The sequence below is a fragment of the Furipterus horrens genome, unplaced genomic scaffold (genome assembly GCF_987537825.1).
Source record: "Furipterus horrens unplaced genomic scaffold, mFurHor1.1.pri manual_scaffold_7, whole genome shotgun sequence".
Lineage (NCBI taxonomy): Eukaryota > Metazoa > Chordata > Mammalia > Chiroptera > Furipteridae > Furipterus > Furipterus horrens.
In genome coordinates this window covers 31,407,975-31,434,793 of record NW_028327177.1, presented here as the reverse complement: position 1 = coordinate 31,434,793, position 26,819 = coordinate 31,407,975, and the positions used below count along the sequence as shown (strand labels likewise).

The 26,819-nt window shown below is 41.7% G+C and overlaps 1 long non-coding RNA gene across 1 annotated transcript; it reads left to right on the top strand.

Moving 5' to 3' along the window:
- Positions 1-5,483: 5,483 nt before the first annotated feature.
- LOC150004221 (uncharacterized) lies at positions 5,484-25,792 on the top strand. The gene is made up of 3 exons (XR_016512373.1): positions 5,484-5,839; positions 20,722-20,831; positions 25,361-25,792. It is a non-coding gene; the product is annotated as an uncharacterized LOC150004221 (long non-coding RNA).
- The last annotated feature ends 1,027 nt before the right edge of the window (positions 25,793-26,819 follow it).

Genomic DNA, 26,819 nt, shown 5'->3' with positions numbered 1-26,819 from the left:
GTGGACTGGACAATCTCACAGAACTGAGCATGCTTTGAATTCTAGGTTTTGGTACATCAGGCTCATCTGTTTTTGCTTTGTTTGGAGGCCTATGATCTCTTGTTTCTTAGGAATGCATGAAGAGACTATCTTACCATTCAGAACCAAGGCATGATGATTATAAGGGTCTTAATTTGTAAAAGTCAAATCTAGACTTATCTTTTCCAAACTGATGTTTTATCACCATTAAAGGCAAAATGTGAAAGCACACAATACCTTGTAATGATTGAGAAAACAATGTGAGGTAGATGATATTTCCAAAGATGGTCACAATAATATCTCCTTCATCATGAAGTGGAGTCTTTTTCTTCCCCTTGAATCTGGGCTGGCCCTGTGACTGATTGGACCAATAGAATGTGGCAGAAATAATGTTCTAGGACTCCCAAGACCTAGAAGGCACTAAGAAGGCCTGACAACTACTTTGCACTCTGGGAAAAGCCAGCTACCACATAAGAAGAAACCACTGTGCTGTGAGGAAGCCTCTGTGGAAAGACCAGATGAAAAGAGTGAAATGCTTGGCCACCCCTAGATATTTAGCCCATTTCTGCTGAGACAGCAGACATATGAGTGAAAAAGCCCGCCAGGAAGTGTCAGCCCTAACAGAGATGAGGCATTCTCATTGAGACTTGCCAAAACTGCAGAATTGTGAGCAAATAAATGATTGTTGCTATAAGGCACTAAATGTTGGGGTAGTTTTAAAAGCAGCGTTGGTAACTGAAACACAAAACTAAACAGCAGAAAGGTCCATGGTACAAAGTGGAGTTTTAGATGTAAAAACATTTTTTTATCTTATCTTAAGCGTCATTTGCTTTCTGTTTACTCTCTTGCTGATTTATAATTTTTGCACCTGGTGCTTGTTTATCCCAGTGGTGTACGAAGGTACTGGTGGTGGGAGTGTGGGAGAAGTCTGCTCCTATGAGGGAGAAGTATTTTATCACTACCATTATTTGAAACCGTTGAGCATGAAAATAATAAAAAACAAGCCCTGACTGGGTAGCACAGTTAGTTAGTGTTGTTCTGATACATCAAGGCTGTGGGTTTGATCCCCACTCAGGGCACGTACAAGAAGCAACAATGAATGCATAAATAACTGGAACAACAAATCAATATTTCTCTCTTCCTCTTTTTCCCTTCCTCTCTTTCTAAAATCAATAAATAAAAAATTAAAAAATAAAAATAATAAACAAACTGACTTTTAGTCAGTTTTTAAATTCTCTACACACACACACACGCACAGAAATTCACTGCTCATTGCCTGTATCTGGGGTCAGTCTTTCCCACTGCATCCCTTTGTGGTCTGCCACTGGTTTACATGCACACATGCCCCGAGACTCAGGAGTGATGTCATCTCCACAGCAGAGAGCTGTCTGAACACAACCAAACTGTCAAATCACACAGCTGCAAACCAGCCTCTCATCTGTCAGTTGACAAAAACCCAGCCAGGTTCCCTGCCTGGGCAGACCAAGTGAATCCAACCATCCTTTAATTCAAGGAATAATTCTCAGTGGGTTGCTATAGTACCCACTTCCAGGCCGACCCCCTACTGTGGCAGTGACCCTTTCCCCATCTGTCAGAGTCCTCTGTCTGTTTTCCATGGAGCTCAATACACTCCCTTATCTATCCCAACAAAAGGGATTCAACCTCAAGTTTTTTGTTCTGAAGGACCACAGGGCAGGGCCATATTTATGCCAACATTCAGAAAGAATACAGCTAATGCCCCTGCCTCCTGCTTACAAAGGCAGGCTGTGGCATTACCCTCCCAGTTGCATCAAGGCTGCTAAAGAATATTGTTTCCTACCAAGCTGCAGATGGGGAACCCCATAGGGTGGCTAGTTGGGGCAACCTGGGGACAAGAAACAAGTCATTCAGTCTGTACTGAGGAGAACCTGAAAGTGAAGCCCGCCCAGGTTATTCTGAATCAATCCATCAACAAACACGGTCTCCTGAGCGCTGGCCACCCAGCCAGCATGTTGTCAAGTGTTTGGAAAAGACAGAATAGTTTTTGTTTTCATTTTTAATTTAGAAAAACAGTCACTTGGAATTCCAGTGAAACCTTTTGTCCTAAGAAAGGGAAGAAAGGGTCTGTCTTTGTCTCCAGAAAGCCTGAAACAGAAGGAAGCAAGAGGTTTGGTGAACTCCTATTTCTGAAATAAAAACAGAAAACAGAAAGCAAACTGGGCTGCCAGTTCCCATCTCTGGAAGAAGTCAGAAATGATACCGAGGCCAAAAGTGGAATAGCTTTTGAAGATCCTGGAACCTTTGTAGTTCCACATATTAGGTTTTTTAATCCTATGTCCACATGGTGATTAGAAACAAAATCCCGATGCCCTGGCCAGTGTGGCTCAGTTGGTTGGAGCGTCATCCTGGAAGGTCGTGGGTTTGATTCCCCAGGGTACATGTATAGGTTGCAGGTCAGTACGTGAGGCAACTGATTGATGTTTCTCACATCGATGTTTTCCTCCCTCTCTCTCTCCCTCCCTTCCTCTCTCTCTAAAATCAATAAACATGTTCTTTGGTGAAAAAAGAAAAAAATAAAAGAAATAAAATCCTGACAATGAAAAGGGGTCTGTGTGATGGTTAAGGCACCAGAAATGAGAAGGGGGGAGGGATTACCTCATGCAGCAGCCATTGTGTGGAGACAAGAGCCCTCAGGAGCTGTGGTAGCTTATGCTGGATGGTGAGTGATCCACGAGTTCCCCAGACTTACGATGCTGTCTCCAGTTTCTGTAAAGTCCTGCCTTTAAAGGCCGTTTGGTTTCTAGGTGAATGCACAATGTATCCCATTATTTAAAATTATATTAAAACCCATCCTTACAGCAGAGCAGAAAGCGAGTCACTCCTAAAGGGATGTGGTCTAGATACGTGACATAGGATGTGCCCATAAGCTTGAAGAGACCCACTGTGTGGGACAGGCCGGTCTGGTTCTGGGGCAGTTGCAGCGTTATCTCAAGTGTATGAGCAAAGCTCCCACTGCCAAAGCTACCTCTTCACTCACAGAGCCACTTCTGGGTCACTGCCCAGCAGTCTTCAGGTGCCAGAAACAGCTCCAGGTGGGGTCTGTAACCATGAATCACTCTGTTGTGGGGACAGCTTGAGTAGGACATGTCTTTCTGCCATTCTCAAAAGGATGACGCTGACAATATGATTGCTACTTATGTAAGCTACACAGTGCCTAGTCTGTCTAAGGAAAACTTGTTTATTGGGTTATTCTTTTCTCTGGAATTAACCACCTTAAATATCCATTCTATTTTTAAAGATTAATTTGTGTTCTTAAATGTCCAGGGTTTTCATGGCTTTGGCAAAGCCAGACCTAAACCTGCTGATAATCTGAGGCGGGAGGTTTTTGATTTCCAGTCTTTTGGGGCCTCTTCTCATGCTTTACTCCTCCTTGGTTGGAGTAGTCATATCTTGCACTTTGTAGATCAAGGTTGAATGCCATCCACCCATTCATTCAAGCCTAGTCTGTTCACAGCATCCATTCGTTCATTCAATGATTACTTAATGAGCACCTACTCTAATCCAGGCACAAAACAGACAAAGTCTCAGCCCTCAGGAAGCTTCCATCTTAGTGGAGAAGATAAACATAAGACAATAAGAAGGTACATATATAATGTAATAAGTACTGTGGGAAAATAAAAAAAGCCGGGTAAAGGGTTAGAGAGAGTCTGGTGGGGAGGTAGGATGGTCAGGAGGACTTTTCTGAGGAGGTGGCACTTGGGCAGCAAGAATGGAAGGGCTCGAAGGCAGAGGCAGCCCAGGCAGCCAGAACAGCCAGTGCAATGCCAGAGGCAAAAGAATCCTTGTGCTCAAGGATTAGCACTGTTCTCATGCTAAACAGTGTCACTGAGGGTTTGGTGCAATCTGGTATCTGACAGTTACCTGAGCAGACCCATAGGTCTACAGGTTGAAGAAGACTGGCCGCAGAACTTTGAATTCCTTTGCATTCTTTTGGGTTTTTGCAACAGTTCCAGAAAGGCATATAGGTCCCTGAGAAGTAACTTTTCATGTTTATCATTATATCATGAACCAAATTATAGAGCCCTGAGAACAGGTCTCACAGATTGAGTCTCAGGAAATCAATTGTGTTCCTTGAAGGGGAGGAAAGACCACTTAGGAGCATGTGCTATCTGGCAAGGAAGGAACAGGATATTAAATAGAGAGTTCCTGCTCTGTAAGAGGGTCAGTCACTTAGCTCCTGAGTGCCTCAGTTTCATCAATTGTAAAAGAGGGGAAAATAATACTAACTCAGAGAGACAATAAAAGCAGAAAAGTGCTCTGGCTGGTGTGGTTCTGGAGCACCAGCCTACAAACCAAAGGGTCGCTGGTTCAATTCCCAGTCAGAGCCCATGCCTGGGTTGCGGGCCAGGTCCCCAGTTGGGAGTGCACGAGAGGTGACCACACATTGATGTTTCTCTCCCTCTTTCTCCCTCCCTTCCCCTTTCTCTAAAAATAAATAAATAAAACCTTAAAATAAAATAAAATATATATTTTTTAAAAGCAGAAAAGTGCCTGGGACATGCAGGTGTTAAATGTTTGTTCTTACCATCACATAGAACATTTTCTAAGGATTTTATTTCTAATTACATTGTGAAAATAGAATTTTTTTAAAAGGAAAAATATTCTAAAGCTTAAAAGCTTTAGTAGCATCTGAGGACTTGAGCCAAAAAAACACAACAAGGTTAATAACAAAATAGCCTCATCTTTATTACATCTATAAGCAAGAACCACTGAGGTGGTCTAGACCCATGTTTGAATTTGTCCTTAGCTCATTTGCATTTTGTATTATCTAAATGTTTAAAGCCAGAGTTTGGAAAATAAACCCTTCCCTAGCACATACTGATACACATGAGTTACTTTACCTGCTCAAACACAAGTGCAGATGAAACCGATCAATCCTGAAAAGTAAACTCCTGGAAGCCATATTGTTCAGAAGTAAAAATAGCATTTAAAATGAGAAACAGCTGAACTAATGGTTAAGGGCACTAGTTCTAGAATCAGACCTTAATGCAAGTTGTATGACCTTGGGCTTGACCTCTCTTAGCTTCGGCTTCCTCATCTGTAAAATGGGGATGATAAGAATGCTTCATTAGGTTGTTCTGAGGATTAAATGAGATCATGCACATAGAGCACTTAATATAATGCTTGGTATAAGGTTACTAAAATGTTTTAAGTGCAACCTAAGTGTACTGAGTTCTGCAGCCTTCGGGAGAGTGATATATGAGACGGAGGTCAAGGAAGGCCTCTCCAGAGGTGAATTTTGAGCCAAGCCCTGAATGGTGTAAAGAAGTAAGTAGCTCTGTGAAGCTCTAACCAGTGACTGCTAGAGGCAGAAACAGTGGAGCTAGCACTGGAAGACCAGCAGTGCAGCTGGAGGGCAGTGAAGGGAGGGGGCAGTGGGAGGAGACAACTCAGAAAGATGGGCAGGGCACAGGTCATAAGGAACTTGTGAGTAGCATGAGAAGTTTGGATTTCGTTCTAAATGTGATGGGAAATTAGAGACAGTAGTCTGGAGTTTTAGACATGCTGAAATTAAAATGCTTTTTGGATACCCAGGAGGAAATGTTCAGGCAATTGAATATTTGAGCCTGGAGCTCAAGGGACAGGTTGGGGCTGGTGATGTAAATGTGTGACTTATCAACTTTTTAATAATATTTAAATCCATAGAACTGTATGGAAGTAACCTAGGGAGAGACTGTGGACAGAGAAGAGGACTGAGACCTGGGCCTGGACCTCTGAAATTTAGGAGAAAAAAGGATAAGGAATATTCAGTCAAGAAGCCTGAGAAAGAGCAGCCAATGCGGTGAGTGAAAGCTTAGTGTGATAACGAAATCCAAGAGTTGAAATGTCTTCAAGAAGGGAAGTGTGACCAGCTGTGGAGAAGCTAAATATGATGAGGTCAGCAAAGTGGGCTCTGGGTCTGACAAGACAGCCGTCTGCAGTAATCTTGGATGAGAAGTTTGATGGATGGGTGGCTACGGCTACGTAGCCCTGACTAGAGTGGGTTAACAAGAAAAAAGAAAATCACAAGAAAGAGAGATTAGGAGGTGAGAAAATGAAGAAAGTCTATTAGTTTGCTATGGCTGCTATAACAACATGCCATGGACTGGGTGGCTTAAACAACAGACATTAATTTTCTCACAGTTCTAGAGGCTGAAAGTCCAAGATCAAGGTGTCAACAGGGTTGGTTTCTCCTGTGGCCTCTCTCCTTGGCTTGCAGATGGCAGCCTTCTTCCTGTGTCCTCGCATGATTTTCCCTCTGTCTGTGTGGTCTGTGTTCTGGTCTCCTGTTCTGGTAAGGACACCAGTCATACTGAATTAAAGCCTGCTCCTACCGCCTCAGTTTAACTTAATCACCCCTGTAAGGGCCCTGTCCTCAAATACAGTCACATTCTGAGGTGCTGGAGGTTAGGGTTTCGGGGGGTGGCACAATTCAGTCCATAACACTAGGAAATTCTTTGTTAGGAATTTTTCTGTGAGGGAGCGCAAAGGATTGTGATGGAACTAGAGGTGATTGCAGGGGACAGGGAGCTTTTGTTTTTATTTTGAGATTTTACTGGGTGAGAAATTTCTGCTGCTATTATTGGTGAGAATGGCATGGTAGAGAAGCTGAAACTGTGACTGTAGGAGAGAGGGGGGTCATAACAGTTGCAAAGTCCTAGAATACATGAGAAAGGATGGGATCAAGAGGTGTTAAATGACTTTCAGTGGTCACTAACTTGTCAGTGGTAGGGCTTGCACTTGACCCCAGAAATTCTAACTCTGAGATTCTCTATCCACCAACTATATTTCAATACCTGTCCCTGGGAGCAATAATAACCATAACAATTCCCCAGGAAGGAAGCAGAGGAAACATGGTCACATATGGAATTATAGCTGCCCTGGCTGCCTACTGCCACCGCACTCAGGGCTCGGCAGTGGTGAGGGAGGTAGGTTATGGGTTCACGAAAGGGGAAGGAAGAGAAATAGAGGAGGCTCCATGTGACTGATGAACTAAAATACCCCCAGCAAGTCCAGTTTCAAAAGTGGTTAATATCTTGAATCTGTAACCCAGCATTGGCCTATTTATTTGACCTGACTTGTTTCCAGGTTAGCCCATTTCAGACATTTCATGTGTGGATTGCTGCCCTCTTTCACAAGCGCCAAGGAACACGTGGCTTCACAGCTTCATGATTTGGCTTCTACAAACTCTCTTATCATAGTACTTGCGTGTTGGAGCCCAGACATTAAACAAATCAGTCAATAAATGAGCCTTGGCTTCACATTTTGTACAGACAAATTTAACGGAAACACACACACACAATTTCTTAGCTGCCACACACCCTCTGTGTCATGGGGTCTTTGCCTGCAAACCCTTACTCTTCCTCCGCCTCGTCCTCCTTCTCTTCTTTCTCCTCTTCCTCCTCCTCCTTTTTTTGGTAACAGCTTTATTTAGATATAATTCACATATCATACAATCCATTTAAAGGGCATACTTTATTGGTTTTTAGTGTATTCATAGCGTTGTAAACCTTTCTTAACACTGTTGTTTTCATCTGAGTAGACAGGCTAATCTCCCAACGTTGGTGTGGCTCTGCCATTTTAGTCATGGCAATTTCCAAACCTGAGAAGGTTAGCTGGAGACTAATGTAAATCTGACTGGGACATTCCTGGTGTCTAGTGAGCAGCTGATGAATTGTACAAGGTCACTGGTAAAAACTGCTTAGTGCCTGTTATGTGGCTGTCTGTCTTGGAATGAATAAACAGAATTGAGGGAGTAGGTTTTACTACAGTGAGGGATGGACACTCTTCTTGGTGCTGAGAAAATGATGTCTTGGTATTTTTAATCCAAATGACAGAACACCAAATCCTGTCCATTTGTTTCACATATTTTTACAAACTGTTCCCCCAAATGCTCCATTTCATTATCCTCTCAAGTGTTTGTTTTGAAACCACGTATGTCCTCCTTCCTCTCATGGAAACCACCTGTAGCAGCAACCACTGGGGCTGGTACAAACATTTGTTTTTGATAAGAGTGTATTTTGAACGTCTGTGGTTTCAATTTCTATTTTTGTCCTTTGCTGTCGTAACTTTTTGATCTCTTTGTACATTTTACTGGTAGTTTTGCTTTTCCCAGGCATTTTGCACTCTGCTAAATGCGTCAGCTACATAACTGTGATAAGCCCGTTGCAAGATTCCTCTATCATTATTACCCCCAGAAAATATCTTGTGAAAGACATCAAGATTCTAAAAGGACAACACGTGGACATTTTTAGTCTTGTATTGATTATATACAATCATCCCAACCACTAGAGACTGTGCCAGGAGAATATCCCTTTCCTACAATAGAAAGGAACACAATAAAATAAAGCACTCAGTCCCAATTAGAAAATTTCTTCTCTGTATTAGTCAGGGTTCTACATCAACACATGAAATTAACCATGACACTTTCTTAAGTTTTATTTTTGTCTCTGAACTCCAGAAGTAACATGCCTCATACAGAACTTCTTCCTTAGCACCAGCCAACTTTTGATGTATTTAACAAGAACTTTTACAATTTTAAAATCAGTGTGCACTGGCCAGTGTATCTCAGTTGGTTGGAGCATTGTTCTGTATACCAAAAGGTCACAGGTTTGATTCCTGGTCAGGGCACATACCTGGGTTGCAGGTTTGATCCCCAGTCAGGGCATGTATGAGAAGGCAACCAACCAATGTTTCTCTCTCATATTGATGTTTCGATCCCTCTCCTTCTCTTCCTCTCTCTCTAAAAGCAATAAGAAATGTTCTCAGGTGAGGCATAAAAGAAAAATCAGTACAATTGTCCAATGATTTTCATTTTTCATCTACATTATTTAAATTGGTCCTCACAGCAGTTCAGTGAATAAAGTCAAGAGAATCATTATTATTTTCATTTTAGAAATCAGAAAACTAAGGTCTTCTGGCTGGCTAGTAACAAAACTTGCAGTAAAAAAATATGTGATTCCCACCCTGAGTGGTGTGGCTCAGTTGGTTGGGCATCATTCCACAAGAATATGTAATCTGAATTCTAGCCTAGGATTTCTTCCTGCCATAATCCTGGCTGTGATATATGACTATGATTCTCCAACTTCAGCTGAATCAGAATCACTTAGAGGGCTTGTTAGAACACAGATCACTGGGCCCTATCCCCAGCATTTCTGATTCAGTAGATCTGGAGTTGGGCCCAAGAATGTTCTCATTCATTCCCATGCTCCACCATTTTCTCCCTTGCCTTCCCTTTTTGAGCTTCCCTTGCAGCTAGGGGTGGTCATGTTACATAGTTCCAAATGATGATATGTCAGTAGAACTATTTTGGCAAAACCTGTGCTTTCCTGATGAACTAGGAGAAAAGTGACTCTTCACTTTTCCTATATCTCTCTGCCTAGAACGATATGTGCTTATAAGTATATATGTGAACTTATAAGTATAGCAGCAATACTGTGACCAATATATCAAAATTGGTAGGATAGAGAGATAGGAAGAAGCTGGGTGTCTCACATCCCTGAGCTGCTTACCTCCAAACTTCTTCTTATGTGAGAAAAACAAGATTCTAGTTAAGCCACTATAGTCAGGTTCTCTGTTACTTATACCCGAATGCATTTTCACGTGATACAGAGAAAAACTATAGAATGGCATAGAGAGTCCAGGGCACTATAGGAGAAATGGCATTTAACAAGCATTTGTGAGGCCCTGTTCTGTAGCTGACATTGTGCCAGGTGAATGAGATATGGGTCCCGCCTCCAAGGTATTCATAATCAAGGTGAAAAGGACACTATGTAAATACATGATAATATATTGTGATAAGCACAGAGGTATAAGCAAAATGCTATGGAAACCCGGAGAAGGAACCCTGCCTCAAGGGGTCAGGGAAGGCTCCCAGGAGGTGACATTCAAGCAAGCTCCTGAAGGACGAGTAAAGCGCTGTCAGGTAGAGAAGAGGGAAAAAAAACCTTTCTGTACTCATGTCCCTTTTCACCACTACCCTTGGGGGTTAGAGGCTGGCCTAGCTTGGGACAAGGACTATAGCAGGACTTCTACTTACACAATAGAGGATTCCAAACCCAAGCTGCCAGCAGAGTCAACAGCTCCAAAAGAAACCCAAAGTCCAAAAAGCAGGAGAGAAGTTGTGAAGGGTTGGCACATAAACCTGACAGGAGGTCTAGGGAACCAGAAATCTGGGGCCAAAAGACAAGAGCAAGAGATCAGAGGGCACACGGGGCAGGGCAGGGCAGCAGCCAGAGAAGATGGGTGAAGTTGCTTCTCAGGCAGGTAAAAAAATTTAGTGCACTAAATACCCCATTTCATTATGTCTTCTCATCCAATTTCATTTTTACTCTCAGGCCCCATCCTGTTAGGCTTGTAGGAAATTCAGTCTTAGTCCTTCCTGGGGCTTCCCCCTGCACTCAAGGCTGTACTGAAAGCCTGGTGTGTTACTCAGCTTGCAGAGCTCTTCAGTCCCCTGTGCTGCTTTTATTCTGTGTGACACCGGAACCCTGGCTGTAAGATCCCATCTCCCCAGTGTATCATGGGTATTTCCATCAAGTACCTGCTGCATCCTTCGGTGCCTACAGAAAGCAGGATACAGGTTCCTGATGCTGGTGGGCCCCAGAGACCTCTCTTTCCCTCCCCAGGCTCATACATTTCTTCTCGGTTTGGGGGAAATCCCTCCCTCTAGCCATGTTTCTACCAGAGACCCAGTCTCTAACCTCAAGCGCTCTTCAGCTCAAACAGATTAGGATCTGGGACATACGAACCAGGAAGGGAATTGCCTCCAGGCCAACTCTGCTATGCACCGGCCCAGCCTCTTCTGAGACTAAGAACAGATTCTTTTAGAATGGGTCAAGGAAAAGGGGAAAATGCAGGGGAAAAAACAAGTTAAGCTTTCAAATACTTATTGGGCCACGTATTGATGGTGATGGTTTGGTTTAAAGGCCTATGGGGTAGAACACACACATCCCAACATGTGTGAAGGCAGAGTCAGGAAAGGGTGTGATATGTTTGGAAAAGGGTGAATATCTGAGGAAGGATAAGAAAAAGGCTGGAGGGGATGTAATGGCACAGCCTGGCATGACCATTTGTGGGATTTTGCAGCAGAATCCAGGAAAGGTCAATAAGCTATGTTGAGACAAGATTCTGTGGGTTTTTTTTTTTTTTTTTTTTAAGGGGAAACTCTGATAGAAGGGTGGAAGATCAAGTTGTGAAAAGCCTGTTGTTGGCCATAGAAATAAGCCATATAAGGACTAGTAAGAGTTCAAACCAGTGAATAATAATGGAAGTAGAAAAGCATGGTCACAATTCTGGGATAAAATAAACAGAACTTGGTCACCGATTGGCTTTGGGGAAATGACAGAGAGAGAGAGAGGGAGAGAGAGGGGGAGAGAGACAGGGATGAGGAGAGAGAGAGAGAGAGAGAGAGAGAAGTTGAAGCTGACTCCAAGGTTTCTAGCTTATAAGACTGGCTAGTTGATAAAGCCATTTATTTACCTGAAGATGAGAAGACAGAAGACAGCAGACATTGGTAGAGGGTGGAGATAGGTGATAGAGTGGAGAGAAGTATGTAAACACATTTAGCAGATGAGACAACATGCCATGGGGGTATTTATGGAAAAGCATTCCAGGTCTACAGCAGTAAGTGGGTGCAAACTCCCTGAGGCAGGGACATACCTGGTGTCTTTAACAAATCATACAACCAATGTGGCTGGAGTGGAGTTAGCAAGGGAGGAAATAAAGTCAGAGAAGTTGGGTGGGAAATATTACGTATAGACTTGTAGAACATGGTAAAAACTTTATGAAAGGTTCTGAGCAGTAGTGTTGTTACAGAAACAGGGGAGTCCAAAAATCCCCAGAGTTTGCTGCTGGGGGATGGGGAGAAGTAAGCAGCTTTTCAAATGCTTCCACATGCTTGAGGCTGGTGGCTACTGTCTTTTTTTATGCAAAATGGCTTTAATGCATCCAAAGCCTCAGGCAGATGGGAGGAGTCTTGAACCAGGGGACGGTATGGAAAGCACACAGAGCCTACGTAAGGTTCTGTGAATGGTCAGAACTATTTGCAACGCCCACTGCGTCAGATGACGCAGTCAGGGATATATAAGCAGCTGCAGACATTTTAGCTCGGACTCTATCAGACTCTCTCAAGCTCTCGTTCGGGCTCTGGCTCTCACTGGCGCTCTGGCTCTGGCTCTCGCTCTCGCGCTCTGGCTCTGGTGCTCTGACTCTCTCTGGCTTTCGCTCATGCTCTCACTCTGAGACTCTAGCTCTCGGGCTCTCTCGCTCTCGCTCTCTCGTGTGCTCCCTCCACGTGGCTTGGTGAAGGGGCCTTCTCCATGTGGCTTGGAGAAGGGGTCTCCAGGCTGCTTTAAGAGGCTCTTGCCATGCAGTTTTGAGAAGGAGAGGAGATCCACACGGTTTGCAGGAAGAAGGCAGTTTGCAAGGAGGCTGAGAATCCAGGTGGTTCTGCATTGAGAGCTGGAGGGCACCACAGCACAGAAAGGACCTCCCCAATCAGGATTGAATGATTGGCAGCTGCTGGTAAAGCTGAACTGTGTTTGGAAAGTAGGGAAACGGTTTCTCTGACTTTCCTAAAACTAGCCTAGTCTGGAAGGGGGGAGGCAAGGATATGTGTTTGTGGGTATTTTAAAGAGCATAAGACTTAACAACAGAAATCCGCAAATAACTAAATCTATATAACTGTTAAATAAACAATTCTTTTTCTTTTCACCAAACTCTGGTATTGAGAGTTATAATTTTGGCGGCGGGCAATCGGGCCCCTAACTAAAGAGCCCGTGGGTTTGTTTTCAACTGGAGCAGCCCAGGGGTTCTGTAACAGTGTGACCTGATCTACCTTACTTTGAAAAAGCTGTATTATTCCAAGATGATACAAGGGCCAAGAGGGCAAGCAGGAAGACCAGCTGGGATTCTCCTGCAGTGTCTCAGGTGAGAGATGATGGAGCCTTAGATTAGGTGGAAGAAGTGATTGGATTCCAAATATATATGTGATAAGACTTGCTGATAGATTGGATTTAAGGTATAACAGAGAAGAGTCAAAATGACTTCACAGCTTTTAGTATGAGCATCTATAAGGTTGAGGTTGTACATCTGAAACTTATATAACATTGTATGTCAACTGTAATTAAAAGATAAAAAGTTGTTTTAGAAAAGTAGAAAAAGAAAAAAATTTGTGGTACAATCATACTGAAGAATACTACTCAGCAGAAAAAAGAATCAAACTCTTGGTACAGGTACTGATCTGGATGAATATCCAGAGAATTAGGCTTGGGTGAAAAAATATCAACCCCAAAATATTATATACTAATTCCATTTATATAACAATATTGAAATGACAAGAATGAAATTATACATATGGAGAACATATGAGTAGGTGCCAGTGTTAAGGAGGCAGTGAAGGTGGGTAAGGCTATAAATGAGCAACAAGAAGGACCCTTGAAGTGATGGAAAAGTTCTGTACCTTGATTGTCTCAATGTCAATATACCAGGTTTGACATTTACTATAGTTTTGTAAGACATTAGCATGGGAGGAGACTGGTAAAGGGTACATTGGCTCTCTCTGTATTGTTTCTTACAGCTGTATGTGAATCTACAGTGATCTCAAAATAAAAGTTCCATTAAAAGTGATTATAAGGAAAGTCTGATATACTTCTGGAGAAAAGTCTCATGCAGCTTAATAGGCTATTAAACAAGGCCCTGGCCCAGGAGCTCTCAGATGCAAGTTTACTGGTATACGGAAGTATTTTTTTTTTTTTTCCAAAAGGTCTTGGTAGTTTGAAAATGCTAATGGTCCCCAAAGCTAAAATTACTGCCTTTATCATGGGCAAGATGAAATCCAGTACATATAGAAACATCTGGAGAAAGTTGTCTAAATCCAGATGCTTTTACAGCCCTAAAATGGATATCAAAATGGTATTACAAGTATGTGAAATATATGTGCGTAATAAGAGCACATACTTGTAAAATAGTTTGGAGCATGTTATGGACACCACCTGTGAGTCTCAGCTCTCAGTTCCTACAATTCTGAGAGTAGCTTTCAGTGAGTAGCTGAGACTTGGATGTAGTGGCTGGTTCCTTCAGGAAGGCAGACTGACTGACCATCTGTTGAGTACCTCCCCTGCACTAAGGGCTTTACATTATTCAGTTTAAGTGTTAGCCCTATACTGGGAGTGGCTACTGTTACCCCCACCACAGATACTGAGTCCTTGAATGCCTCAGTGAAGACATTTGCCTCAAGTATTTACCTGAGTTTTAAACCCAAGGCATTCTGGGACTGAAACCAGTAAGTGGCGGCTAGGAAGTCAACCCCCAGGTCTGTCTCTTCATCGCTGCCTTTCTCAGCCTACCAAGGTCATCGCTTGGGTGGCTTGCACTGTCACGTGTTTGCCAGCCCCATCTGTGTCATACAAATTCAGAGCCGCCCCTAGGATAGAGCAAGTCCATTTACCCTCCCTATAGCTTCTGAAACCAGGCAGAGACTGAGAGGGGGTATGGGCGGGATGGAGGACCCCCATTCGCTCATACCTTGTAGGTGGCTTTCTTGAATCTATCTTTTTTCCTTTCAAGTTGTCCTAATTGTTCATTTTAACCAGGTTTTAATGTCCTAGGAGGGAAGTAGAGGGTGACACAGTGAGATGTATTCTTTCTTCCAGGCCCCCTCCAAGTGTGTTCTCATTGGGAGTTCCAGTGTGCCTCCCCAAGTTCAGATCCCACCAAGGCTCAGGGTGGTCAGAAACAGCACATTTTCAGAACTAGCACATTTTCAGAACTCCTGTGACCTGCAGTTGCTGGTCTCCCAGAAACTTTCTTTGTTGCTCTTGTTTGCTAGATTTTTGTGTTGTGCTCTTTTGACTATATTTACAGAATCTAGGCTTGGGAATAAGGAAGAGACGGAAGGCAGGCAGAGGGGAGGAAAGAGGCTGAACCAATCAGTGCTGGGAAGTGACACATCTAAAGAGACTGATGTCAAGGTCATGTCCAGTCTAATATTAGACCATTATTATATTTTTGCTGACAACAATGATAGGAATTTTATTTTCACCATCTTTAGCTGGTTCTTTCTTATGAGTATGTATTGTGTTACAGCTTCCTGTTCTCATTTCATGGACTTGAGTCCCTACTGAATAGGTACCTGAAATCAACCTGTGATGCATGGCTGCACATTGGAATCACCTGGGAACTTTAAAAATTACTGATACTGAGTCCCATCCCAACAAATTCTGACTTAACTGGGGCAGTAGTGAAATCTGGGAAGCAAGTAAGCCTTACCTGGGAGCAGTGGGCATCAGGCTCCTAAAAAGTCCCAGGGTGATTCTAGCATGCAGCTGAGACTGAGCATGTCGTCTCTGAGGATCTGAAATCTCCAATAAGTCCTCATTGTTCTGGTAACTCTTTTCCTAGGTGCCAGTTCCTCCTTTCACTGAGATTTTTGTCTCTTGGATGGTGCTGGCCTTTGTCAGACTCTGGGCTAGCTCACTTTCTGCCACCCGGGCAGCAACTGTTCTTCACCCTTGGTTTCACTTCCCCCGTGGCTCGGGTGTACTAGTTCCCACGTGGAGGTTGGGAGATGGGCACCTCCATTTACCATGTGGTTTTGCATCTCCACTTCCCTAAGGAAAGCTGCTCAGCCCTTATGGAGAGGGCTCTTTCTTACATTCAGGATAGCTATATTGTCTTTCATGTTCCTCACTCCCTACTTTCCTTCCTTCCTTCCTTCCTTCCCTTTTTTCTTCCTCCCTCCCTCCCTCTCTTCTATCTTTCCTTCCTTCCTTCCTTCCTTTTTTCCTTTTTGTGTCTTTAAAATCTCTTCTCAGAGCCTAATGAGGCAGAGATTTCAACATGAGTTTAGTTCACATTCTTGAAGCCTGGTAATTTTACTTTTACATTTTTTTAAACTTTATATACTTCAGTGTTATTTGAATTATTTCCCCAAAATGTATTACTAATGTAACAATTTTAAAAAATATTTTAATGAAAATTTACTAGGGTCTTCTGGTCAAGATGGTGGCATAGCTAAATGCAGGACTCACACCCTCATAAAACCACATCAAAATTACAACTAAACTACAGAACAACCATCATTCAGAACTGCTTGAAATCTAGCTGAACAGAAGTCTTATCACTAAGAATATAAACAAGAACGGTACCAGGGGCACAGAAGCAGAATGAGCTGGCCGCATACCCACGTGTGGCAATTAAAAATTGGGAGGGATATCTTAGCAGTGGAGATCTCTCCTGAAAAGCAAGGTGTCCCAGCCCCATACCAGGCTTCCCAGCCCAGGTTTCCAGCTCTGGAAGGAGAAGTCTGCATAACTTCTTGCTGTGGAAACCAGTGGGGAGTATAGTTGAGTGGATAGAGGGTATCTGGAGTCCCACGTGTTCCTCTTAAAGGGCCCCCATGGACTTAGTCAAACTCACTTGCTCTGAACTCCAGCGCTGGAGCCGCAGCTCAAAAGGCAGCCTTGCTGATCCCTTCACCCACAGAACTGGCAGGCAAGTGCCATATCTTAGTCTCAATTAACCTGGCTAACACTATTCCCCCTGCTCTGGCAATTCCCTGAGACCCTGACCCACCCAACTTTCAGGCCCACTCAGGTCTTTTCTAGTGGATTATCCAAACAATCTGTCTTGGCTCACGCTGTGGACTTTCATAACATCTCTCAAACAAGCAGCGTCTGGCCTCTGCGTACCCTTTACCTTTTGCTACGTGGCCCCAGGCCTGGTACTAGTAGCAGCAAGCCTTGATTTGCAACTTGGCCTCTCCCAGGCATCTCCAAGCCCAGCACAAGTAGCAGCCATCTGAAGATCACTTTCTAGCTTGTGCTAGGTGGCCCTGGGCAGACCAGCACCTCCCAGGAGATCCAGAAGCTGGTGAACAGCTTCCGACCATGCAGGGACATCACCATCACCTCTATGAGTAATACACTCAAGGGGCGGACTCAGTGGGCACCAGAGCCTCACTGAAGCAAGCCCTGCTTCATGGGGTCAGCACCTGCACAGAGATCCTCCACAGTGGTCATGGTCAGTCCTTGTAGTTCATTAGCCTGGAAATAAGACCCTCCCATTGATGTACCAAAGGCAATTAAGGTTCAACTAAAACAGGCAGGAGCACACAGCCCACATGAGATTTGGGGGTGCCCCTGAGGCACCGAACTAAGGTGACTGAGGAAGCTGCACTGCTGGGCCATATAGGACGCCTACTACATCAGACCACTCTACCAAGACTGAGTCATGTAGCAGCTCTACTTAATAAATAGAAACGAACACAAGAAGGCAACCTAAATGTGGAGACAAAGAAATGTGTCGCAAATAAAAGAAGAGGACAAAACTCCAGAAAAAGAACTAAACAAAATGGTGACAAACAATCTACCAGTTGCAGAGTTCAAAATACTCATTATAAGGATGCTCAAAACACTTAGGGGAAGAACTGATGGTCTCGGTGAGAACTACTACAAAGAGGTAGGAAGCATAAAAATGGAGATAGAAAACATAACAAAGAACCAGTCAGAAATGAAGAATACAGTAACTGAAATGAAGACTACATTAGATGGAAAAAGAAATAGGAGAGCAGTTCAGTGATTTGGAAGACAAGGAAGGAGAGAACACCCAAATTGGAACAGCAAAAAGAAAAAAGAATCCAAAATAAGAAGATAGCTTAAGGAGCCTCTGGGACAACTTCAAGCATACCAACATTCACACTATGGGGATGCTGAATGAAGAGGAGAGAGAGCAAGAAATTGAAAACCTGTTTGAAAAGATAATGACAGAAAACTTCCTTAACTTGGCTAAGGAAATAGAGACACCGTCTAGGGAACTCAGAGAGTCCCAAACAAGATAAATCCAAAGAGGCCCACATCAAGACACATCATAATTAAAATACCAAAGGTTAATTATGAAGGCAGAATCTTAAAAGTAATAAGAGAAAAGCATTTAGTTACCTACAAGGGAGCTCTCATAAGACTGTCAGCTGATTTTTCAACAGAAACTTTGCGCACCAGAAAGGATTACTACAAAATATTTAAAGTGATGAAAAATAAGGACCTATAACCAAGACTACTCTACCCAGCAAAGCTATTATTTAGAATTGAAGGACAGATAAAGAGCTTCCCAGGCAAGAAAAAGCTAACGGAGTTCATCACCACTAAACCAGTATTATATGATAAGACTGTAGATAAATATTTTGTTCTTCATATATTTTTATAATTTTATATATATATTAAAAGTGTATTATTTTTTATAATGGGTCAAGAAATTGAACTACACATGTTAACTTTGACAAGGTCATTCATATAAAAAGACGATTAATCAAGGCAATATGATTTTTCAGTATATAGTCCTGGCAACACTAGTTGGCTTTGGGATGTGATAGACCTGGGTTTTCACTGTCACTGTTCTCGGTATAGTCCTGGGAAGGCTACCTTCTCCCTAAGCCTCTGATTTGATTTTTCTACTATAAAGTGGAGATAACACTTTTCTCCTGAGTTAGTTGCAAGAACTGCATGGAACAATATCTACAAATCCTGAGCACAATAAATTAACAGCTACTTAGCAGTGGATTTTCCATAAAGCTAATGAAACTTCAGGGCCCTAGCAATGAGTTCACATGGTCATATGTTTTTGTAAAATTTGTAAATTTAAGATATTTCACAATTATTTTTCTTAAAACAGGCCCCCCAAATCTTAGAGAAATATTATTTTATTTTAATATAGGAATTGTTATCATACAAATGGGAAAATTCCCTAAGACCACACTGTGAGCGGTGGAGTCAGGATTCAAACCTGGGCATGCTGCATCTGAGGGGGCCATGGCTTCATCATTCTGTCTGGTTTCCCAAACTTACCTGGGCTGAAGAATCACCAGGGGCCCCCTATTGAAGTGCAGTTTCCAGGGCTCAACTCAGAGCTACCAAATTGCTCTTCAACGTGCTATCTCCATATAATGAGTTCAATACAAGTTGGCTAAGATTGTAATAAAAATTGTTTTTATTATAATAGAAGCTTCAATCTTGAGGTTTTCACAGAGGAGGCAGAATTTAAACTAACCGGTGGAGAACTGGCAAAACTTTGCAAAGAGGAAACAGGGGCGGAAACTCCTCTGTTTTTATCTTGTACCAAAAAAAAGTGATAAAATGTAACAACCTCTGTAATTCTGTTGTTTATGAACTGAAATAGACATTTACTAAGACCACTTAAACAGAAATGTTGTTTTCTCACCTAAAAAAATTTTGGTTAATTTTGCTCCTGGTTAAATGTTGCCAAAATCTGGTGTCAGCTGAGTCAAAATTATTATTATTATTTCTAAGTGAAATCCCATTTGGATCCCACATGACAAAGGATCAATATGGCTACAGAAGTACCCAACTGAAACAGAACTAGTGCATGTCAACATAAGAACTTCAACACAGCAGTGAGCTGGTAGATATTCACACACTACTACACTGGCACTTTTTTTTGCCAGCAGTAAATGGAAGAATAAAACTTCATGACACATTGAACTGGGGAGTGCAAAGAAGAAAACCCAACCAAACGGCCAGCAGATTTTGTGTCTGAATTGACATTTTGGGAACTAATTCCCCATATGTGACATTTGAATGTCCAGTATGCTTTCTCCTAAATACATAGCAATAGGCTTCAAAGGGTCTTAAACATGGAGAAAAAATTTGCTTTCAATTTTATTTGTGAAAATTCTCAACATACACAAAAGTAGTGTAATGCATTCCCATGTATCTATCACCCAGATTCAACAATTATTAACATTGCACTAATTTTAAGAAGCAGTTTAAAATTTATGGATACCAGTGCTTAGATGTTTAAGAATTTCAAAGGGTTAAAATGCCATTCAAATAATTTGGGAGAGGAATATAAATGCTTTTAAGTAATTTTCCTAATGATTTAGGCAAGAAAAAAAAATTAAATTAAAACACAGTGTAAAACAGTAAAAGGATAGTATTAACCTTTGAGGTAGCTCTTTAGTGTACTTCATAACCCTCCAAATACTATACTATATGGAGAGAAGCCTGTTTTCTATTATACTTCCTTTGGCAACACAAAGGCAAAACAGTTCAATTTAATTCACCAGACTTGTTGAGCCTTTGTAGACCCTGGGCTAGACCCCATGGGTAGAGTCCTAGTGCTTAGAGTCGCAAAGTTTGACCAGTTATTTGGAAGTCTTGATTGAGATAGTGGTGTTTGAGTGGCATCTTTAAGAGTGAACACTAGGCCTAAAAACAGATGTGGAAGGAGACAGAATCCCAGGCTGAGGGAACTGCATGTAGAAAGATGAGAAGCAGGAAGAGATAGGGTGGGTTTGGGGGTGTGGCTACATTATATTTTTTTGTGAAGGAAAAGCAATTGAAGAGCTGGAAGAATCTTAAAGGTGACGTCATGGAGCAGAAGGTCTGTCTATAGACGGACCCGTCTGGTCACCTACTGCCTTTGTTGACAGTGCTTGTTGCCAACCCAAGAGCCATTCCCTGTGTGTTTTCCTTGCTGGCAGAGCTACCCTTCTCTATAAAGGCTAAAAATGCCAGCTATTCATTTACCAGCCTTTCTTGTGTCTAGGGTATGGCCATGTGATCCAACTCTGGCCAGAGGGAATCCACAGGGATACTTCTGGAAAGAGTTTTCCCCCTAATAATAAAAGAAGACTCCAAAGCCAAAATTTCTTTTTGCTTCTGAACACAGTTGTATGACGATATGAGCTTTGGGGCTATGATAGCCATCTAGTGACCATAAGGACACAAGCTGAGGATGAAAGCCAAGCTGCTAAGGATGGTAGAGGAGCAAGATGGAAGGTGAGTCGGTCCTTGAAGACATCATTGTGCAACTCCACATATGCTACCCTATATTTGGAGCTAGATGTTATGTGAAATACATTTTCCTTATTGTGTGAGGGAACACAAAAGTGATTTTGGCATACCATTAGAGGAAAACATCTGTAAAACTCAAATGACAACATAAAGCTTATCAAGGACCTAGATTGGTTTTGCCTTATACCATATGGGATGAAGAAAACAGAAATGTCAGTAGAGCTCATAAGGCTCCTCCTGTCAGCTGCTGAAAAATAAAAGTTGGCTACGCTCTTTTGAAAAAAGATTTTATTTATTAATTTTTTCAGAGAGATGAGGAGAGAGGGAAAAGGAGGGGGAGTAAAACATCAATGTATGAGAGAAAGATCAATTAGTTGCCTCTCTCATGCTCCCAACTGGGGACCTAGCCCTCAACCCAGGCATGTGCCCTGACTGGGAATCGAACTGGCAGCCTTTCAGTTTGCAGGCTGGAATTCAATCCACTGAGCCACACCAGCCAGGAAAGAAGTTGGCTACTCTTAGAATTTGTTGTAAAGCAGGGAAGATTTGCTTTGTCATATCATCAAAGCTTAGTCTGACATCATTTTTAAAAATTAAGTAAAACTTCTGTATACAGAAAAAGTTATTGTAGTAAACTCTAGTATGATATTCCTCTGCCTTATCTAAATGTGTAAAATTATTAGGGAGGCAAGAGTAATCAGGATGAATTTAATAACATTTGCATCTGGCCCATGGAGTCTGGAGTTTGTGCCTTGGTAAACTGAAGTTGAATGGTGATGGTTGTTGACCTCTAATGTATTCCTTTTAATTGGGAATGTATTCTCTCTCTCTCTCTCTCTCAGTTCCCACAGACTCATTCAAATAATTGTGGGCTGTACACAGACAATAAAGAAGGGAGACGCAGAATTGGAGAAAGGGGCAGGGACAATGGTGAGGGCTATGTTCTACAAAGTACCATTTTTAAATTGATTTGTTTCACCCTCAAAATTCTAGAAAATATGAAGACCTTTTAAAGAACAATAACAAATAATGAGGGGACCACCTAGGAGGCAGTCTTAGAAGCTATGTTGCATTTCTCAACTTCATTACTATTGCAGAATTTTTCTTAGGTATGTATTTTGAAAGTAGAAATGAACATGAACCTTTAAGTTATGGGACCTAATAGATTTAATGGAATGAGCACTTGAAACCTGGCTTTAAATGATCTCGCCTCAGCCATTTACTTGTTTTAATTTCTTCACATATAAAATGAAATACACCATCTACTAATAAATGGGTAATTAAGATCTGAAATATCCACATAATAGAATATTATTCAGCCATAAAAATGAATGAGTGCTGACACATGCTATAACATGGATAAGCCATAAAACCAGTATGCTAAATGAAAGAAGCCCAACATGAAAGGCCGTGTATTATATGGTTCTTTTATGTGAAAAGTACAGACTAGCTAAATCTATAAGGACAGAGTAGATTAATGTATTAGCTAATAGGTGTGGATGGGGTTTCTTTCTGGAGTGGTGAAAATGTTCTAAAATTGAGTGTGGTATGGCTATATTCACAACTCTGTGAATATACTAAAAACTATTGATTGGTACACTTTAAATGGTAAGTTGTACAGTGAGTAAATTATATATCAATAAAACTGTCACTAAAAAAGAAATAAAAAAGGAACAATAATTTCTTCCCAGTTCAGATATGTTGTGACTTTCAAATAAGTTGTTTTTCAAGTAACAGAGGTATTTCAAATCATAAAATGATAATTATTTTTAGATTTCATTACTTCCTTAAGTTGAAAGCTGATATACTAAGAGTTTTCCAGAGATGACTGACATTTATAAGACCAGAGAGGCAGAGCTGCTTATAGCTGTGTGCATGAAGGTTAGATCAGAGGGAATATTTTAAAGTTCATGAGAATGTCTAGGGGAGGGACAAATAGCTGGACTGTCATGAGCTTCTTGAGCTCACAGATTGTTTCTGTCTTGTTCTCTTTTGTAATCTCAGCACTGGTATCTGTCTCAATAAGTTTAAATGAATAATGAATGGATAAGTAGTGAAACTAATTAACTGAGGGTCAACCAATGAAAATGATGAGACACCTTCACCTAGCCAATACACCATTTTACCAGCCAACACAGTCAAGTCTTGTTTTTATGCTAATAGTGAGTGGGGGATTTCGGTGTTATACTTATTCTACCACCAAGGGAGTGCTAATTCTCTTTCAAGTCTTGTAAATCACAATGGTTCTCTTTCCTCAAAAGTTAAAGAGGGCAAGTTGTACCCTATACAGTACTGACTTTATCAGGGTCATGGCTAAGATTCGCTTCATTTCTCTAAGTTGTGGTGAGTGGAGGAGAGGGTTGGTCTTGAGAGCAAAGCCTCATAAGGTCTGGTCTGGTCTGGTCATGCTGAGAGCACTGCGGGCCCCTGGGACAAGCTGGGAGGTCAGCTATGCTGCCAAGGCAAAGGCAAAGCATTCCTAAGGTGGTTTGAAATTAGGATGACAATTTTGTGTGGTCCTGGCACTGCAAGTCACTATAATGGGGACAGGAGTCACCAACCTCAGGAAGAAGCAACTACTCTTGATTTTTCCATCTGGGAAAAGTCCCGGGAAAGGACTCAAGAGTTTGGCCCAAGCTGGCATCATGTCAAACCAGTGCCACTGCAGCTGAAATGAAAGGGGACAGTAATCCAAGGAGAGGACTCTACTCTCTGTTACAGGTTCTTGAGGCTTCCCTCTCTCATTAAACTTTTTAATAAAAATCCTTGCTATCCACAGAGCTCTAATTAGACTCTCTGAAGGACACATAAGAAACAACCATAAACATATAACTGATGAACTTGAGGATCTGTACTGCTCATAACAAGAGCTACTTCATTCAAAGTCTGGATATTTCCATTTAGAAAATAAATCTGGCTTAAAAAAGATTTCCTCATGACAGGAAAAAATACAATTAGTTAATAAAAGATCTAGAACACACAGTGTTAATTTAACTGGGTGCCAAAGCCTTCTTGCAGATGGATGAAATCCAGATTTCTCTGCTTATGCTCAGACAGTAGGCCCTTCCCATCTGGGAAACTTGGCAGCAGTGATAGCAGAAGACTTATCCAGGAAGGGACTTTGCTTCACCTTTTATTTCTCTTCCTGTATCTCTAGTCACTTTCTTGGACAACATGTCTTGGAGCTAAATGGCATAAACTCTAAACCTCAAAATCCTCACTAAACAAATTACTTGCCTCAGGGAACTGTATGTACCTCATTAAGTAGATCATCTTTCCGTCCCCTCCTTCACTTATTTCTTCCAAAACAGACATCTAAAAAATCCAGGAAGTCAACAAAGGAACAAATAAACACAAACTGCCAGTAAAACCAGCCCAAATAATAAAAAATATCTCCCAGTCTCCAGCTCCCTGTATTTGTATAAACACCTTAAAAATATATTTGGCTATGACTTTTGATTATTCTGTCTTTGATGTTAGTTATTTTAGATCATAAATCTGAAGACCAGGGCCCATGTTTATTCAAGGGACAGTCTGAATGAAGTTGCAGCATAGACTTTGAAGTTAGGTGGAGTTAGACTGGGATCAGGCTCTACATTTACCAGCTTTGTAAGTTGGTAAACTGGGCAGTAAGTGACTTATTCTTTCTAATCTTCATCTGTAAAATGGGGAAAAGAATAGCTGCCTCAGACTTGGCATAGATTTTAATGACATTGTATATAAATGAAAAAGCAATCTAGAATAATCCCACCCTACCTACACCATTCTCTCCAGATAATTAATTCGATATGTTTTTTATCCTTCCAAAGTTTCTTTATGCACATATAAGCAAATTAAAAATATATTGTAAATATATTATATTTATATGTGTAAGTGTGTTCTTTTGCCTCCTTGTTTACATAAACAGAACATAAAACTGCTCTGTACCTTGTTTTTTTCACTTAATCTATCTTGGAAATCTTTCCATATCAGTACGAGGACAGCTTCCTCATTATTTTTTTTCTTTTTTTTTAAACAGTAGTACAAGATTCCATTGTGTGGCTGTAGCACAGTTTATTTAACCGTCCCTTAAAATGAGACACTTGGATTATTTCCATATTTTTTCTATAACAAATAAAGTTGCAGAAAATATCTTTGCATATACTGTCATTTTGCATGTGTGAGTATATCTAAAGAGTTTATGCATTTGAAATATTTTTAAACAACTTCCTGGAGGCATAATTTACTATATTTGTAATTTTGATAGTTTCCCCCCCAAATTGTCCTCTAATGGGGCTGTGCCATTTTGCACTCCCAGCAACGTATGAGAATGGGCCTAAACTCCTCCTAGAAGTGGGTACTTCCAAAAGGTGGGGGGGCAGGCAGAGAAGATTTTGACTTTCTTCCTTTAAAAATTACTACATATTAGCAAAACTTTTACATGTGGATATAGTCTTATGGTAAAATATTTCAAGCAGTAGAAATATATGGTAAGAATGTAAAGAACTTGACCAACACTGTTTTCTTCCCCGCAGCCAATCCCGTGTGCTGGGCTGTCCGGCTGCCAGATCCACTTCTCAGTCTCCACCCTCCTTGATTGACATTTGAGATCTCAGAAGACTCCCTTCCCAAGACTCTCTCTTCCTTTGCCTTACATTGAGACAGGCTAGTAAGCCAGCACAAGTGGAACAGGGAAACTGGGACAGATAGTTAAATGGCCAAGCAGTTTGCAGCCATCTAGTAAATGCCAAATCCTATCTTCCCTAACCAAGGACACTTAAGAGTAAATGTTACACTTGTCCTCTCTAACCAGAGAGTAAATAGCTCAAATCACCCTACTCAGGAAGATAGATAACAAACATCTAGTTAGCGCCATTTGTCCCAACCAAACCCAAGGATGGATGAAGTCAGGGGAATAAATCTCATTTTGGTGCATCAGCATAAAGCCAATGACTATACTATTGAGATCCTCCCCTAAACTCCCGGCTTTTAAAACCAGCAAGTCAAAGGGCCCAGCATGGGCTCTCCCTCCTGGGAGAACACAGTGAGGCATCTTCCCTTCCCTCTCATCTTCCACCCCCCACCTCACCCAGGTGCATTACCTTTGCCTTTCCCTCTCCTAAGCCCCAAAGGCCCTTCTTTTGCTTCTGTAACTCATTTCCTGACCCTACACAGCCCAGCTGGTTTACTTCTACTACCTCCGTAATTTTATAAATAAACTTTTTCTTCTAATTGAGTTCTTGGCTCTGAAATATTTCTTTGTCGAACTCAAGAACCGGAGTCCAATTTTGCTGCCAACACTGTGGGTAACACCATGACGTAAACATTCGTCTGGTTCTCTCGTGTTTCTCTGATCCTTCACCATCTTCTCTGGCTTCTCTTTCTTCTCTTGCCTTGAAAAACAGGTCTAATAACAGGCAATATTAATTGAACACTGATGATGCACAAGAACAACAGAACTCCAAACCACAAGAGGCTTAAGGTCTTGGGGCTGTGGTGGATTGTTGAAAAAAGGAGCTGCAACAATTTCTCACATCTCTCTAAGTGTATTAGTCTGCTTGGGCAGCCATAATAAAATACCACAGACCCAGTGGCTTAACAGATATTTTTTTTCCTCACACTTCTGGAGGTGATAAGTCCAAGATCAAGGTGCTGGCACGATTGATTTCTTCTTAGGCCCTTCCCCTCTCTTTGGCTTGTTGACTGTGTCTTCACGGTCACTCACACTGAGTTCTGTCCCTGTGTGTATCCATACCCTAACCTCCTCTTATAAAGACACCAGTTGTGTTGGGTGGGGCTCTCCTTGATGGGAAGGACAATGAAGCCATACTGTAAGGAACATGCTTACTGCTGTGGGCTGACTTGTGCCCCGCCCTTCCAATTCCTATGTTGGAGATAGCGTCTCTAAAGAGCTAATTAAGTTAAAATGAGGTCATTAGGGTAGGTTCTAATCCAACTCACTTGTGTCTTTACAAGAAGAGGAGATTAGCATAC